This window comes from Carcharhinus amblyrhynchos, chromosome 4 (assembly GCF_965287045.1).
Source record: "Carcharhinus amblyrhynchos chromosome 4, sCarAmb.v2.hapA, whole genome shotgun sequence".
Classification (NCBI taxonomy): Eukaryota; Metazoa; Chordata; class Chondrichthyes; order Carcharhiniformes; family Carcharhinidae; genus Carcharhinus; species Carcharhinus amblyrhynchos.
In genome coordinates this window covers 52,884,929-52,903,952 of record NC_137327.1, presented here as the reverse complement: position 1 = coordinate 52,903,952, position 19,024 = coordinate 52,884,929, and the positions used below count along the sequence as shown (strand labels likewise).

Sequence of the window (19,024 nt, the reverse complement as noted above, 5' to 3'; positions counted from 1 at the left end):
TTGCAGTACTAGAAAATCCAGCAACCCTTGCGCTTTCTTATTTTCTATGCTAAACCTGGGATGGGTGTATGATTATAAAGAGGCTGGTTTGGCTGGAACAGTAAAATTTAGTTGTTGAGATTTATACAAAATCATGTTGGTTTTTTCTTGTTTGTAATTGGTAAAAGTTATTGTTAATTTTCTTTCTATGTGTTAATTGTATTCTTAAATAAACTTTGTTTGATGAAAGTTCTCTAATGGGTCTTTTGAATCATACCTGAAGTGAAATATGCTTACCACCCCAAATTCAAAGTGCAAAACTTATGGTCTAGGCTGACTTCATGAAAATCTTGGAGTTTCTGACCCGGATTATAACAACTGGGGGCTCTTCGCAGAGTTAAAATCTGTATTCTTTGATCCATTTGGGATTATTGGACTCAAAGCCACTGAGTGTTCAGCATATTTGTGTTTTCTTTTCAGGTGTTGTATTCAGGTTTAAGTAGGGACTGCCTTGTGGAATAATGGTTCTTTCAAAGGCTAAGGCTAGGGGGCTGGAAGAGGTCACTCAGGGTGATTTACAAAACGTAATTATAACAAAGATTTTGAAATTGGCAAAAAACATTGCAGTTGACATTACTACACAGTGTAAGAAAGGGGATGATAATTGTGATGATAGTGCAGCATTTAAAATTGCCAGAAATGCAGTCAGGGTCATTGGAAATGGCTAGTGATGAGGATGGTGGGGAAGAACAAGAGCGTTGTAATCAAAGGCCTGATGGGGATCTATTTAAATATGTCCAAGCATTGCCAGGGTTTGATGGGAAGGATGTAGAAGCCTTTTTCATTTCATTTGAGGAGGTAGCTAAACAAATGAAATGGCCACAGACCATGTGGGTATTACTGATTCCAACAAAGTTGATAGGTAAAGTTAGTGAGGTGTTTGCATCACTATCAGAGGAGATATCTGGGAATTATGATGAAGTGAAAAAAGCCATCTTTAGTGTATATGAACTAGGGCCAGACAATGCTTTAGAAATCGAAGGAAAGAACTTGGTCAAACGTACATAGAATTTGAAAGGAGCAAACCAATTAATTTTGACAGGTAGAGAAGGGCTTTGAAATTAGGTCAGACATTTGAAGCTCTTAGAGAAACAGTTATTTTGGAGGAGTTTAAAAATGCACTTCCTGATGTAGTGAGACTTCATGTGGAAGAACAGAGGGTTAAAGATGTGAGGTCAGCAGCAGAAATGGCAGATGATTATGAATTAGTTCATAAATCAAAGTTTGGTTTCTGACTTCAGTTTCAGCCTGTCAGAGCTAGAAACTGGGGAAAAGAGAAACCTTCAGGTGGTAAAGGAAAAGGAAATCTTGTGGGAGATAATGAAGACAGTGTACCTCAGATTAAAAAGGAAACACAGGAGGGTGGAGGAGAAATGAAAAGCCTCAAATGTTTTCATTGTAATAAATTAGGACATGCAAAGTCACATGTTGATGGTTTAAGAAAAGCACTGGGAAGACTGACATGGTTAAAGAGGATAAGCTAATAGGGTTTGTTAAAGTGGTAAATGAAAGCACAGTTGAAGTAAAGAGGTACAAAAGCCTCGTCAGGGGTTGAATGATAAGAAGGTGCCAGATCTCTTTAAAGAAGAATGTACAGTGTGGGTAAAGTTTACTTATGTGTACCGGGGGAGGACGTAAAGAAGTTAAAATTTTGAGAGATACCAGGACAAGTCGATCTTTAATAGTAAGAGATGAGGAGTTATGTAGTTTGGAATATTGCCAGAAAAGGTAGTAATATGTGGAAATCAGAGTGAGAAGAGTAGTATTCCATTATATAGGGTGAGGTTGGAGAGTCCACTGAAGAAAGGTGAAGTGGTAGTAGGAGTAATAGAAAAATTATGCTGTCCAGGAATACAGTTTATCTTCGGCAATCATATAGCTGGATCACAGGTGGGAGTGATGCCTACTGTGGTTGAAAAGTCAGTGGAAAATCAAACAACTGAGTTGTTAAAGGGTTCATATCCTGGGATTTTTTCTGATTGTGTAGTAAGAAGGTTACAAAGTCACAGGTTAGGACAAGAGGAGAAATAAAATAATGAAGATAAGAAAGTTGAAGTTCAATTATCAGAAATGATTTTTGATCAGATGGTTGGAAAAGAACAAGGGCAGAAGGAGGATGAAGTGAAAATTTTAATTAGGGAAAGTTGGCAGAGTTACAACAGAAAGATTTAGAAATAAAACAGTTGTATCAAAAAGTATACATGGAAGAGGAATCTGAGTGTATACCAGAATGTTGTTACCTTAAAAGTGATGTCTTAATGAGAAAATGGAGACCTTTGAATATTCAGGCAGATGAAAAATGTGCAGACATTCATCAAGTGGTATTGCCAGTATGGTAAAGGTGGTGTTGCGGATAGCACATGAGGTACCAATAGAAGATCATTTGGGAGTAAGGAAAACTGAATCTAAAATACAAAAACATTTTTATTGGCCTGGACTGCATAAAGTTGTGGTTAAATTTTGCCAGTCATGTTACACATGTCAGGTCATAGGGAAACCTCACCTTGTGCTTACCTGTGCTAAATTCAAAGTGCAAAACCTATGGTCTAGGAACACATATGAGTTTCTGACCTGGATTATAACTGTTCACACCTTGAATACTGTAAGACACAAAGGAGATATTCAGGAATTAAAGGAAGAAGGCAGTTCAGAGAAAAGCCACAAGTCTGACTGCTGGCATTAGATGACAGTCAGAAAGAAGGACTGGTGAATGTTGGATTTTTCAGAGTTCAAATGAGGTGACCTTATCATGTACGTAAGACAGCATCAACGTTGACAAGATAAATACAGAAAATTACTTAAATCAACTGTGATGGTAGGACAAGAGGTTACTGGTTCAGTCTAGCAAAAAGAAGTTTCCAATTGATGGTAGGAGTTCTCTATACAAAGCATGAACACATGCAATGAGCAGCCAAAATAAGATAATGTAAATTTTGGAATCATTCAGGAAACAACTCAATGCTGTATGGTGGTATTTATAGGGTTTGCTGGAAGGACGGGCTTGGGTGATTTTGATGATCAATAATGTCTCAGCAGTGGTACTCTCTGATGAGTACAAGTCCCATTCTAAAATGTGAGCATGTACTGTATACTGATATTCTAGTACAAGATGAATTGAGTACTGTAATATCAGAGATGTCATTCTTGGCATGAGATGTTAAAACAAAGTCCCATCTGCTGGTTTGGGCGAAAGGTCCCATGATACTATTTAAAGACGTTTTTATGTCTGCATCAATTAGTTCCCCAACCAAAGATCTTGCACAGCTAACTGCAAAGTAAATATAAAATTGCCAAGACTTCATAAGACTGGCTATCTTAAAGACCCACTGATTTCTAATGGAGCTTCTCAATTACTGAACTCAGTTAGCCCTGGAAGTTCCCTTGTTAGTTTGCAATCAGCATATGTGATAGTCTAATAATGAGTTGTGCAATATACAGGCATCAAAGCACAAATGTTGAACACTTAATTCTACTAACAATTTGGCCAACATTCCTCCCCTTCCAACAACAATAAATTAAGTGGTCATTGATCTCATTTTTATTTGTGGGATCTTGCTTTGCAAAATGGTTGCTATATTTGTTAGTCAATTGAGGACTTGTACTTCAAAGTAATTCATTGTATGTGAAGCCTTTAGATGTTTCTAATCAAAATTACATAAATTATAGAATTCTACGTGTGGAGAATCCTAAAATTTTCTGAGATACTAATCTTTAAAATATGGTTCATTAAAGACACTTTTATGACAAAGGATATAGGATGTACAGTGAAAAGGGTTTGTTCCACTAGGCTGATTTCTAGTGATGCAGAGACCTGCCATGGTGATTAAATGATTCCAGAAATAAAGCAGCATCATTCTTTTCATTCTACTTCTAAAAGAATCTGTGCTCTCATCTCTGCTCTTCCTAATGCTCAAATGTAGTTACATTTTTGCAGTTTATGATATACTTTTAAATGACTTGAGACCTATTTATTTTACAACCATGTTCTAGGCAGGGCCTTGAAAGAGAAACTGTGAGAAATCAGTATGTCCTGTGGATTATTCAAAGAAAGTACCAAATCTATTAGAGATACAAGTACTGGACTGGTAAACACGAAGAGTTGATCTTATTTTAGAAATACTTACAATTGTATAAAAATTTTTACAGACCATACTTCAAGCTGTGTTTATCTTTTTGATTTTGCTGTTTTGTTTACATCTGCTGTATTTTGCACTGTTTGTAATATTTTCTGTTTTACACCCGAGATCATGTATTTTCACTATTCTGGACAACATGCAACAGTTCATTGAAAACCAGTGAAACTGTTTATATGATAACTAAGGGGGCAGTGGTCAGAATAAACTGCATTGCATGTGGCATTACTCTCTCAATGGCCCTCATTAATAGATGTGAGGAACAGCAAGTGAGACTAGGGAAAGAACAGAGAAGGCTGGGAAGGAAAGGAAGATGGAGAATTATTGTACTTGGAAGCATCAACTGTATTTTGATGTTAACTGTGTTGCAGCTGGGAAGTACATCAATGTACTACTGTGGTAGAATGTATTGTCTAGACTCCATCTTACCTCTTCCAATTAAGTGACATCCTTTTATAGGAAGGAAAGACTGAGAAGAGGTCACTGCAAAAGTTGTCTGACCAACACAGTGTTCTCATACTGCAGACTCAAGTGTAGAACAACATATTCAAGAATGTCATAACCACTTCCATTGACTTCTCCACTAACAGGACAAGTCAACTGTGAACAGTTTGGACATTTTCATCGTAGAACCATTTAAAGAGACCACTAAGTCCGCACAATTTGTGCTGACTTTGTGAGAGCAATCTAAAATGGTTTCCACTGCTCTCACTACATTACCCTTTGTCTTTTTCTGCTTAAAATATTTATCCTATTTTTCCCTTAAATTATGAAATGGTTTCAACCATTTCCTGTTGCAAATCATTGCATGCTCTTACAATACTTGATAAATTTCTCACCCGTTTAGTAACAATTTTAAATTGTTAACACTTATTATCACTGACTGTCTAACCAGAAGAAATAGTTCTGATTTATCCTATCAGAACCCTTCATGATACAAAACAATTCTATTGCATTCCCTTTTAATCTTCATTAGGTCAAAGATACCATAACAGTGGTTATGTTGCTGGACAAGCAATCCAGAGGTTTAATGATCTGGAGATGTGAGTTCAAGTCCCACCATGGCAGCTGGGTAATTTAAATTTAATTAATTGAAAGAAAATCTGGAATAAAAGGCAGTATCAATGCCATGAAACTATCCTTTGTTGCAAAATCCTAATGGTTCATTAATCTTTAGAGCAGGAAGCCCACTCTCCTTATACAGATTAGTTTATATGTATCTCCAGACCCATAGCAATTTGGTTGCCTTTAAACTATCCTCTAAAATGGCCCAACAAACTACTTAATTGTCTTCAAGTTAGCTCACCACTGCCCTCTTGAGGGCAATTGAGGATCAGCCTTATCTGCACCAGCTTGTCCAGTGAAGATTTTTTTAAACTCCACTGGAAATACGCCATTCGTTATTATCAAAACAATAATTTCCCACTTGTGGCATAATACCAGAATCCATGTTATATGTTCCTCACTGCTTTACTATGTTTTCTATATTGGGATGCCCCAAATTGTACACAACACTCAAGTTGTCATTGTTTCTTAACTCTTGCACTCTACACCTCTGTGTACAAAACCCAGTATAATGGGTGGGATCTTGAACTTGCACTTGCTGCTTGTGTGATTGCTGGCAGGGGTTCAAAATATGGCAAAACCCAGCAGTCATGGAGCTCACCAACGAGATTGCAATTTCTGATTTTCGCCACCCCCTTGCTGTATATTGATGGGCATGAACCTGATTTAAATATGTTTTAATAGATTTGCATGTCATTAAGACCCCTCACTGAATAACGATCCCCTACCGTGCATTCAAACTGTGGCGATGTGACATAGACCTGTCATGGGGATCTTCTGGGGCATACCTGGCACTGCCAATCTGTACCAGGAGACAGGGCCATGGCCAGGCAGTGGCCTGCTATGCCTCCAGCACAGATTGGCACTGCCAGGTTGGCACCATGCCCATGCCAACCTGGCAGTGTCAAGCTGTGCCAAGGTGCAATGCCAGAGGTAGCTCTCAGTGGAAGTATCATGGGGGAGGGAGCAATTCATTTATATATAGTGGTGGCCAGGGGAGGACTTGGGAGATGAGACTGCTGACGATGACTGTGTGGGTGGGATGTTGGGGAGGAGGGGGTGGAGAGAAGGAGGAAAAGGGTGCGATGTTCAGGGGGCGGGGTGGTGTGGAAGGAGGATGCCGGCATTGACTATTGGGGAAGGGGACTGATATTCGAGGGGAGTGCCAGCACTGACTGACTGGGGGTGTAGGGAGACAGATAGAGGTGCCATTTAAACATGGCACCCCAATCTCAGTGCAGCTGGGCTTTGATGACATGTTTCAGCTCTGTCCCTCTACATGAAAGTGTGAAACATGCTCACCGGTTTGTTTTTAACAGTATGGTAAGATGTGGAGAGAAAACTGACCTGTTTCTCTGGTGAGAAACAAGCTAGTTTTCTTGCCAAAACTAACATTCTGCCAAATTTTGGTAAGATCTGTTGGCCCTTTGAATGATTTTATCACACTTTCATGATTATTATTTAAATTCCTATGTCTCCAGTTTGAATGTCTGTTTCTTTAACATTTCTTTAGAATCCTTTCACTGAGTACATATTCCTATGCCTTGGCTTTCCTGCCAAAATGTATCACCATACACCTATACATTAAAATTATCTTTCAACTTTCTGATCATCCTATAAACATATTTTGTCCTCCTTAACCTTTTTACACTCTTTCTTGCTCTCTGACAAGCTCCAGATTTGTGTCATCAACAAATTTCAGGCTTGTTCCCTCTATGGCCAAGTCAAAATCTGTATATTATGAGAGAAAAAGTAGATCCAGCACTGACACCTGACCTGCACTACTTCCAGTAATTGTTAAATCTGAACAATATCAACTAATTTTAACTTTCTTCATCCTGTTCATAATCCAATCCTTTATCTATGTTGTTTTTTCTTTTATATACTTGAATTCATTATATTTGCAATTTTCTAAAAGGTCTCCTGTGAAACATCCTATAGAAAACCTTCTAAAAATCCATAAATACTATGGCTGCAATTCTCCTGTTTTCAGGCCGAGTGCTCCTCCACAGGTATGGAGGGTTTTGCACTGGCAGCATCTGTCAGGTGAGATTCACACGCCTGATGAATGCAAATATAGGCACCCTGCGATTCATGCCAGCCAGCCCAGCTATTCAGAGATCATGGCGCATTTTTTAAAGAGTGCCGCAATCTCTGCATTAACAGACAGCATTCCGCTCATCCCCACAAAATACCAATTTAGCCATCTGCAAAAGAGGAAGTGAAACCGCCTAACCTCTTTGAAGAAATCACATCTATCAATCAGGCTTAGAATCTTGGTAACATTACAGTTAGGAACAATGGGGGTATTTGAGGTTCGTTCAAGCATGAAGGGAAATGTAAATTAACGCAGCTAACTGGAGACTGAATAGAAAACCCCCACTGAGCTGTCAATTAAAATCTATTTCAAGGCATTGCACTATGAAATTGAAAGAGATAAAGATTTTCAATGGAATGGAGGGTTTCATTGGTTTCAGGTTTCCAGGAAGGCTCTGAACCTTCAAAGGAAAACTGTGCAAGTACTTTGAGGCTGAGTGAACAGCTGTGGAGAAGGGAAACTTGCCCAAGTGAAATTGACATCTCCTCTGTCAGAGGACATCAAAGAGGTATGTTCACACCAGCAAATACTTAGAGAAAAAAGGAAATCCCTGCCACAGAATGGAATGCTGAACTGTAGATTTAAAAGGCTACAGTGGCATGAAGATTAAAGTGATCAGACCACATATGAACATAAAAAATAGGAGCAGGAATAGGCCATTTGGCCCTTCAAGCCTGCACCACCATTCATTATGATCATGGCTGATCATCCAACTCAATAGTCTGATCCTGCCTTCCCCTTATCCTTTGATCCCCTTCACCCAAGAGCTATATCCAACTCTTGAAAACACACAAGGTTTTGGCCTCAACTGCTTTCTGTGGTAGTGAATTCCACAGGCTTACCATTCTCTGAGTGAAGAAATTTCTCCTAATCTCAGTCCTAAAATGCTTACCAATATCCTTGGTCTATGACTCCTAGTTCTGAACACCTCACCATCAGGAACATCCTTCCTACATCTAGTCTGTCTAGTCATATTAGTATTTTTAGGTATCTATGAGATTCCCCATTCATTCTTCTAAACCCCAGCAAATATAATCCTAACCATCTCAATCTCTCTTCGTATGTTAGTCTTGCCATCCCAGGAATCAGTCTGGTAAACTTTATCTGCACTTCCTTTGTAGCATAAACATTCTTCCTCAAATAAGGAGACTAAAATGCACACAATGTTCCAGATGTGGCCTTATCAAGGTGCTGTTTATTGCAGCAAGATGTCCCTGTTCCTGTACTCAAACTGTCTCACCATAAAGGCCAACATACCATTTGTCTTTTTGCCACCTGCTACACCTGCATGCTTACCTTCAGCAGCTGGTGTACGAGACAGCCAGGTCTCGTTGCACATTTCCCTCTCTAAATTTATAGCCATTCAGATAATAATCTGTTTTCCTGTTTTGTTCCCAAAGTAAATAACCTCACATTTATCTGCACTATACTACATCTGCCATGTATTTGCCCACTTGCTCACTTGCCACTTCAAAGTTTTCACAGCTGACAGACAGGAATGAAAATGTTGATCACAGTGCTGCCTGAAATCACCATGATGTGGAGATGCCAGTGTTGGACTGGGGTAAACACAGTAAGAAGTCTCACAATACCAGGTTAAGGTCCAACAGGTTTATTTGGTAGCACAAGCCACAAGCTTTCAGTGTGCTGCTCCTTGCCATAGGTGATCTTCAGGTCTGCCAGGGCTAGAAGGATTTGGAGATACCGGCTTTGGACTGGGGTAAACACAGTAAGAACTCTCACAACACCAGGTTAAAGTCCAACGGGTTTATTTGGTAGCACAAGGGGCAGTTCAGCTATGGGACCCGCATCTGGGGAACTATGCAAAGATCAACCCCCAAGCCTGTCCAACCCCCCAGGACCCTTGGGAACCCACCCTCCGCAACCTGGCAAATGGGGCAAATGACCACTAGACCGAGCTCCTTGAACCCCTTCAGGGTCCAGCATATCAGCTCCACACTGGTCATTACCAACTCCCAAGCTTGCCTGATGTAGGCCGCACTGAGGAGGCAGGTGAATGGCAGGTGGCCACTGAATGGGAATGAGCAAAGGCCGTTTTTGGCGCTATTAAATTTATCAAACAGTTTGTCTTTAACAAATCTATGCTGATTGTCCTTGATTAAGCCCAGCATTTCTAAATGATCACTAATATTATCTCAAATTATAAATTTTAAGAGCTTGCCCACAAGCGACATTAAACAATTGGTCTGGTATTTTCCAGTTCAGCTTTCTGATCCTTCTTGAACGGAGTCATTGGTTGCATTGTCTACACTCCATTCCCAGGCACAATTTAATCAGCCACATTGTCTCCTTTATATTTAATTAAATCCAGATTGCATGAGATTCATTGGGTGCTGCTGAATTATTTTACTGACATGTTCAATGTTAGTGGTAAATATTAAGCGTTATTAACAAGCTATGTGTATGTAGACATATGGCACCTATAAAGGTATCAGAAAACATGTGGCAGGTAGTTCTGGGACTAGGAAATTGGAACATATTGAGAGAGGTATTAGTTCAGAGCCCAGGAGAAAACTGGTTGGCTGAGAGAAGTATGAGTTCAAAGTTTCTGCCGATTGAGGATTTGTTTGGTGCAATCATTTTCCTGGACTTGTTGGCATAGGAGGCTAAACATTAAGAGCTCTAATGTGAGCCACATAAACTAAGACAGCTGCGAAAATACTGAGCAAATGCAAACATTCACAAACATGATTGTTTCAAACTGGACCAGCAGCCGTGCAATCTCATAAATCAGTTATTTTCTAAACTCCCCGGCTTTCTAGCTTCTAACTACTGCAGTCTAGTAGAAACTGTTGACTGATTATTGTTGTTTCAGTGGCAACAAATGGTGGATATGTGAAAAACACACAGCAATACAGTTACAGGTTCCGCTTACACAAAATTGCCTTGTGCCTAGACAGAGAATGCTGAACTTTGGGTGAACTCAGGTTACTAAGCTTACCAGATTGTCCTGTCGTCTCCAAAAGTTAAAAATTAATTATCCTGATATTGCTGTGTGCAATGTGATATTAGAAAAAATATTTACTTGAATTTTTTTTGTTCTTAAAGAATAGTGCAGGTGGAAAAAGATTCTTTGTGTTTGAAAAGTCATGTCAAGACAGCATGTGATGAAACCTCCAGGGGTTCCTCCAACCAGTATCCAAATAATAGGTGCTCATGGACTCTATTGTTACAAAGATCAAGACCATGGGTGGAATCTTTTCATTTAGCCCCTGCTGGAATGGTGGGACCCAACTCTCTGATTTGCATACCTTGTGGTTGCTTTTTGGTGGGACCCAATTCTCTGATTTGCATACCTTGTGGTTGCTCTTTTCTGGGGAAAAAAACTACCTATCAGCCGCTCTCCAGGTTCCCTGATCAATCAGGGAGGGTGAGTGGGATGATGGACCTCAAGCTGTGATGAAGAGACTCTGACAGAAATACAAATGACAGCAATCCATTATGGTGGAGGAAAAAGCATCATGTTTGGAAGATGTGGATAAGATGTCCCTTGGTTTGCAGACTTGTCCATGGACTCAATGATTCAACCATTAAGGGCACAGAAACAAGTCATCTTTTTTGAGGACATAAAGAGAAAGCCAAAAAGCCTCACAAAGCTGATGTGGGTTCAAGTTGCTGATGCTGCCAGTAGTCAAAGTAGCCAGGACATCAGAGCTGGAAAAGCCTCTGTGACCAACAATATAATTATCCTGCAACAATCAGCTGACAACCATCACTTTCTAATCTTCCTAACAGTATTCTGCGCTGCAAACCTCTGATTAAGACACCTTGCTGTCAACACACACATTTATCTCTCTTCAGCTACCTCCTCAAATCCCCATCTCAAGAGACATATTCATACTCACCCTCCTTGCTACAATTCCTCTCAATCACCTTCCAAAAATTATAACCCTCCATCCTCAACAGTTAATTCCTCACATTCCTAATTATCTGCCCTTTCTCATTGTAGAAGAGAACGCACAGCTTGAAGAAGACCAAAAACTGAGTGCGCAGCCATGGTCACCCTGACCTCGATGGAGAAGGAAGCCCTGAAGAATGGCAAATTGATACCTGTATAGGCTGTTACCAATACAGAGATCAGGGTGGCCATAGCCATAGTGATGGGATTAGATATCACACTGCCTCTTGGCACTTATGTTGAATCGATGTCATCATGATAACAGATCACCAAAACTGATGCCAACTGAAGTTGAAATGGGCAGCATAGTGGCACAGTGATTAGCACTGCTGCTTCACAACACCAGGGACCCAAGTCTATTCCAGCCTTATGTAACTGTTTGGAGTTTGCACTTTCTCTCTGTGTCAATTTCCAGCTTAGGTCACTGTCTGTGTGGAGTCTACATGTTCTCCCCATGTCTGCATGGGGTTTCTCCCACAGTCCAAAAGACGTGCTGGTTAGATGAATTAGCCATGCTAAATTCTCCCTCAGTGTACATGAACAGGTGTTGGAGTACGGCAACATGGCGATTTTCACAGTGTTAATGTAAGCCTACTTGTGACACTAATAAACTTATAAAGTTGCTATCGGAATAATTGGTTATGGACATTTTCAAGAAACAGTTTTTTTCACTAAATGGGACAATAAACATGTAAGTAATCTTTACAAAAAGTTAAATATCATGATCCACATTATATTAACTTGAAACCCTTTTTTTACCCATGCCTTCCAAATCCCACAGGTTCATGCTGAAACTGGAGGACACGTGTAGGTTAGGGAAATTAGTGGGGTAAATATTTGGGGTTACAGGGATAGGAGGGGTGCTGGGTAAGATGCTCTGTTGGACAGTCCGTGCAGACTCGATGGGCTGAATGGTCTTCTGCAAGGATTCTATGATTCGATTAAATGAATGATGTGCTGAGGACGTCTCTGAGGATGCATCATCATATGCCTTTGTACACCCTGCAGCAGCATAGATACTCACAAATCGGGTCTAGTTTCAGGTAATAGGGTGGCATGTAGTGAGGAGCGCGCCACATGTGAGCAGATACTGGAGATGGACAGCAGTGCACAGACCCAATCAGAAAGCGCAAGGCAATTCAAGCTCTACTCAGCTCGATATAAATGCTGAGCATCGGCGTTCTTGCGTTAAATGGGCGCTCGTGGAGCAGCAATAGGAAATGTGCCTTCTCTGTCAGAATTTCTAGAGGCAGTATGCACCCTTGCATGGAAAATGGAGGAGCCTATCTCTTGTATGAGTGCCGTAATGTCTCAGGCATTTGTACTGATGACCATTTCCTTCAAAGAGTAGCCAACCTTATGATGAATCAAATGCTCCGTCATCAACAACTAAGCCAGTCAATAATTTGCCTTCAGTTCCATGAGCTATAATTTTAGCTAACAGGAACCTCTTAGAACATTTTCTGGAAATCCATCTGGGCTACGCTCTAAACATTCCCCTGTCCACTATTTCAGTTACCCCTGAACAAATGAATTAAATTCATTAAATGGCCAACATTAATTAGAGGATTAATAAATCCTCTAATTATCTCAAGTACATGTTAATGCTCAGTCGCTCTGCCCTTAATTAAGGATTCCAATGGCTTCCCAAAAACAGATGTTAGGGCGGCCGTTTATCTAACTTTAATGTACAGTCCATTTTTCTGCTGGTCTGTCCACTCCACTGTCATATATGTCCAGTTTTTTAAAAAATTCAGGCTCACAATGCAGAATAGTTGTTGCCTTGAATAGGATTGCCGCATGTCTCTGTCTCACTGCTCCGCTGCAGTGAAGCTCCAAAAGGGGTCTACGGTCATTCCTTTCCTTTTATTATTCGCATGGTCACAATTATTTAGTTAAGGACTGCACAGAGGCTGCGGATGAGAGCGATGGTGTATTTCCCTGTGCCTATAATCCGGTATCCTCTTCATCTCTGTCAATGCGGCCACATTAGATGTTAGACTGATCTGTAATTTCCTGATTTCTGTCCCTAACTCCTCTTAAATATTGAAGTTGTATTTGCCATTTTCCGATCTAAAGGGATGATTCCCTGAATCAAGAGTGCTTTAGAAGATTCCAAAACACCTGTTTTCTTTAAAACCATCATGTCATGAGAATGTCATTCTTTAATGCCTTTTTCAATATTGTTCTCATATTTAACAATAATTTTACTGAGTTTCCGTCGATTGCTTAGTATTGTCACGTATTTGTCCCTTTCCTCTGCTGTGAACGCTGGCAGCAAATTCAGCGGGACGCTGCTTTATCACAACAGGGACCTCTAGACAGTTAGGAATCAAATGCAAACTTTGGCGTTTCTGTAACAGCCGCTGATTTGGTTCTCCAGCTAGCTCTTAAGTGAGCTACTTCTGCCGTGGCCTACTTTCCGCTGCTCGTGAATTTTTCAGTGCGGATCCGACTGGGAGCCTGCAGGAGAGCCTTCCCAGTATTTGCTGCACACCGCTTTCCAATGATTTGTCCATCTCAGCTCTCCAATAATGGCTGCTGAGACGGGGAGAAAGGCAGCTTTTGTTTGTGGAAATGCCGGTGCCACGGGTACTAGGCAGCTAGTGTACATGTTCATTACTAGTCGGAAACAAATGTTGATATCCCGCCGAGCTGGGAAATCGATTACCTTAGTTTTAATATCTGCGATAAATCCATTAAAAAGATCTCATTTATTTTTCAGGACCGTACAGCAAATGTGACTTTCTGTTGATTTCCCTCGCGTGACATTCTTTGATCCAAGAACACACCGAGTACAGCCGGCACAACCTCAAATGGTTCAGTTGAGATTTAGATACAGATGGGAGAAAGGGGTAATGAATGATAAAATTGATTCCGGGGGAAAGCTGAGAAGGGTGGAAATAAACCCCTGGGGTGTTAGGGGGAGGAGTGGGCTAAACATTACATACAAATGGAACACTTTTAAAGACCATTAGAAGTGGGCTGTGCAATAGGCTCAGTTGGGGAAGTGGTACTGAGCTGAAGTTCCCAAAACATTGCAGAGTTAACGGACTGGAGCTAACAGTTCGAAAGGCTTCAATTGAATTCAGTGGTGGAGGGAATGAATGCTTAGAGTTGGGGATAAATTACCCAGGGTCCAATGATCCCAATTACTAGAAAGTGCAAATGCATGGATACCAAGAGAGGACTTTGATGTCCTGCGGTAAAAGAGTCAATTGACACTCGCTTGTGAACTCACTTAGTTGAGGAGTCAAACGACTTGTAGCGTATGCAGAATGCACACAAGTATGAGTCGGTGGCTTCAGGAGAGGATTAAATCAATGTTTAATTTCTAGCACTTGCAAAATTGCAGCAATTACTGAAGTTCCTGTCAGGCATCTTCAGTGTTTCATTTCTTTCAATGCTTGATTTTCCATATTGCATTATGTTCATCAAAGCTAGGAACGTTGGTGCTGGGGAATTAACAATGTTTTTCATTGGACATTAAGGGGACAGGTGACATCAGTGGATACCATTTCACAGGCTTCCTGCTGGGTGCCCAGGCCTCTGTGCATCTCCCAGCCCAAAATTTGTAGCCTCATCAGCGCTGGAAATCGACGCGGAGCTATGCATCCGATTAGCTGGGGGACTGAAATCTCTGGGCCCTCTAGCATCTCTCTCATCCTACCTCCTCTCCCCATCAGGAGTGATTTCCCCCCATAGAGTTTACAACAGCACCCCACTAATGGGGAACAAGCGGCTCTTCCCACTGGAAGGGGAGAGCCCATTGAGTCCCCCTTCAGGCTGTTGGGGGTAAGGGGGGGTCTGGTGAGGGGGTGGGGGTTTGGGACTACCAAGAGAGGGGTCGAGAACTGTCAAAAGAGGAGTCGGGACTCGGGAGATCGCAGCTGGCCGGGGGAGGGGAGGGTGAAATTGGGAAATTAGGGCTGGCCGGGATTGGATGAGACATCATGGCTTGCCTGAGGAGGTCCAGGAGGCCAATTATCAGTTGTGGGTGGGTCGGAGGGGCAGCGATGGGGAGTTGCCGGACTGGCCAGAAATTGGGATGTCAGCAATGTGGGGCTACTGCGCATGTGCCAATCTCAGCTCTGACAGATTGATGCTTGATGTGGATGTGCCGGCGTTGGACTGGGGTAGACACAGTAAAAAGTCTGACAACACCAGGTTTAAGTCCAACCGATTTATTTGATAGTACGCTCACTAGCTTTCGGGTTAGCCCCTTTGTCAGGTGAACTCTCCATTCACCTGACAAAGGGGCTAACCCGCAAGCTAGTGAGCGTACTATCAAATAAATCAGTTGGACTTAAACCTGGTGTTGTCAGACTTTTTACTGAGATTGATGCTTGTGCAGCGGCCGTTCAGCACTATGCTGCGGCCTCTTGGGCGGCAATAGGCCCTGCCCCCTGGTTTTCTGTGTGGTTTACGGCAGGGCACACTGCAAAGCTCAGAACGTCAGAGATTCATTCTGAAAATCACTCTAAAAGAACCAGCAGGAGTTACTTCTGTTTTCATGTGAATTGGGGATTTCAAATTTTTTGAGGAGAATCCTGACCACAGTATCAGCATCAAATGCTCAAAGGTTAAGCATATAATAACTCATAACTGAGGAATTCAATTTCTCTTCCACAAGAAACTGGGAATCAGACTGACAGATTCCATCTGCAGTAGGGAAATTGATGTTTCACACGTATAACCGGCAGATCACTTGAGATTTTAGATGGATTAAATTAACCTTTCACATGTAGAATAATGAAGGTGTTTGCCCACTAAAGCCATTTCATTTTAGCACCTGGTGATGCAGCTACCAAGGCTGACCAATGGGAGTTTGCAGGTTTCTGGTGTGCTTTTCCTGGCTTTGCAACAACCTCCAAGAGCAAGCAAGTTTATTGTATTCAAACTAGATTTATTTTCACTTTTTTCCTGCTCTCCAGCTTTTTCTTTAGAAGTATGGTTCTTTCAGCAGTTTCAAAGCAAACAATAATGGTCTAGCAAACATTCACTTAATGTCAGGCTATCCCTTGTTGATTAACAGGAAATAACTTTTCAGAAAGCAAAAATTATCCCAGGATTTAACCTACTTTTAGTTCTCTTCGTTGCTCAGTTAATTTTCTTTCCCTTCCTCACTCACTGTTCCCCTCTTTCACTAACTGTTGTTCTACTTTGGTCTTTCTCCTTTGGTCTTTTTTTCTCTTGATCTTTCACAGTATGTCTCTCCTTGTCACTTTCTCCTTTAAACCTCTTGATCTTTGTCTCTGTCTCTCTCTCTCTGTCTGCCTCTTTGTTGATTTCCCTTTCCCTTTCTCTCTCTGTCATTGTGGTTCTCTCTTTCCAGTCCCATATTTTCTTTTTGAATTTGACCAGGATGAAGTGCATTATGATTCGATGCAGTGCGCCATCCTTGTATGCTTCCTGAGCATCAGTTCCACTGGTTGGTTGCTTCATAATTTTCTTTCCATTAAGAAGCAAACTATGCATTGATTAAAGAACCAACAGCTCAAATGTCAAAGCTCTTATTTCCAGAGATAAACAGTATTTGCTGATTTGCTTTTACTTCCCAGTCCATGTTTGTAATTGCTGGGCTAATGGTTCAATTCATGGAATTTATAAATGATATAACATGCAATTTCAGATGTGGCCCATTAAGCAGAATGTGCCTGCTAACAGTGTGCCAATAACATATGCCTCTAAGGCAGCACTTTAATTGAATCTGCATCAGTTTCCATTTTACCAGTTTAGTAAAAGGCTGCATTAAATGAGCACAATCGAACTGAGAACTTAGTTGATGAATCATATTATCCTGAGTTGGATGCTCTTTGTATATGGTGCAAAACCACTACAAAGAAAATGTCCATCTGTAGCCATTCTGCAATTCAAAATACATTTTTCATTGACAGTAATATTTGAGCATGCAACAGGTGTTAGAAGTAGGTTACTGACGGTTGGCTGCAACCATATGTACATGTATATGTGCATATAGCGTCTACATGTCTGTGGATGTGTTTGTAATAGTGCATAAAATATACCTTAGAACATCTATGCATATATGTTGACATTTACGTTTCCTACTTTTCTTTAAATAGCTACACCATAAATACGTGTCTACACAGTGTAGGCATGATTCACCCAGATTGGAAATATGTATCCATGTCAGTGGGAAAACCAGAGTGTTTCCTGTTAGCAGCATCTGTCAGGTGAGATTCACCTATCTGAAAGATGCAAGTAAGCCCATCCTGAGAAACCTGCCTGTTGAAGCGAAAATTTTCCTGCTACTTGACAGTGGTAGAAAGACTCAATAAAGTTCGTTCCAACAGTCTTTATTTACAAAATACTGCATGCAGTATTGGCAAAAACTTGAGTTCAGAGAGCCGTCATTACGACTTGCTAATTCTTCCTCAAATCTGCACTAACATAAAGAGTCAGTTCAGTATTTATACATAATCACTATCAGTTTGTGTGACCAGAGCTTATTGAGGAATTTGATCAATAATAGCATCATAAGCAATGTCATAAATCATGGTACAGCCTGCTGACTTCCTAGAACTCTTTGTCTCATCAGTCATACCTTTATCTTGACCTTTTGAAAGAACAGAAGAAGGTTGGTGACTCCTTCATCCCTGACCTTATCTTGTCATACTCATACAGCTCTAGGTCATGTGGAGTCAGCCTTATCAGATCTTACCGAAGTTAGGCACTGCTTAACCTTCTCTGGTCTTATTCATGTCTTAAGTTATGCGGGGTCAGTTTTATTAGGTCTTACAGGGGTCTGGCATTTTGGAATAGCTTGATCAGCTTTTCTTATTTTGTACCAAATACTTGACCAATTTTCCCATCATGCCACTACTTCATTCGTACAACTTCACATGCCAGTCACCATGTTTTTTCAGAGATCAGGGCACCATTTTCAAAGAACATCCCTAACTTCGCAGTTGGAGACAAGCCCCCTCCCACCAGAAACAGAAATAGTGACCCCTCTAACCAGGGGAGCATCACCAACCTTTCAGCAAAAAGTGGCAACCTCCTCCCCATCAAATAATCCCTACCTGACTCCTCCCCTCTTAGGATCCCATGGCCCCCATCCGCACTCAGCTCTCCCTCCCCCTGACACTGTGTCAGGCCAACCCCACCTCCTCAGAGCTCCCTAGACCCACTTCAGGCCACAGACTTTGGCAGTGCCAATAGCAATTTCTCTTTTGCAGACCACTTAATCCCCTTGCAAAAAATCACAGCTGTCAATCAGGTTTAAGGTCTATGTAAACATTGTTTACAATGGATTAGTTGAGATGTATTCAAGCATGAAGGGAAAGATAAATAAACATAGATGACTGGAGGCTAAAATCTTTTAAGCTGTTAGCAGAAGCCTATTTCAAAACACCACACTATGAAATTGACATAGATCATGAGGACCATATCCCTCTATTCCTATCCTGACAAGTATGTGAATAGAGGGATATGGTCTCTGGAAAGGGAGGGAGTTTTAGTTAAGTTGGGCAGCATGGTCGGTGCAGGCTTGGAGGACCGAAGGGCCTGTTCCTGTGCTGTAATTTTCATTGTTCTTTGTTCTTTATCAAGGTTTTTCAATGGAATCAAGAGAGTTTCAAAGATTTCAGCTTGCTAGGAAGTCTCAAAGACTTCAAATAGAAGCTAAGTGTACAGTTAAGGAGAAGGGAACCTACTCCCTAGTGAAATTGACATCCCTCTCTATCAGAGGTCTTTTAAGGGGTCTGCTCACAACTGCATCTTCTGATAGAAAGGGAAGTCCCTACTGCA

The 19,024-nt window shown here is 41.1% G+C and overlaps 1 protein-coding gene across 2 annotated transcripts in view; it reads left to right on the top strand.

Annotated features, from left to right (window-relative positions):
• Positions 1-19,024, top strand: part of smpd3 (sphingomyelin phosphodiesterase 3) — a 370,308-nt gene that overhangs the window by 26,307 nt on the left and 324,977 nt on the right. The window lies entirely within an intron of this gene.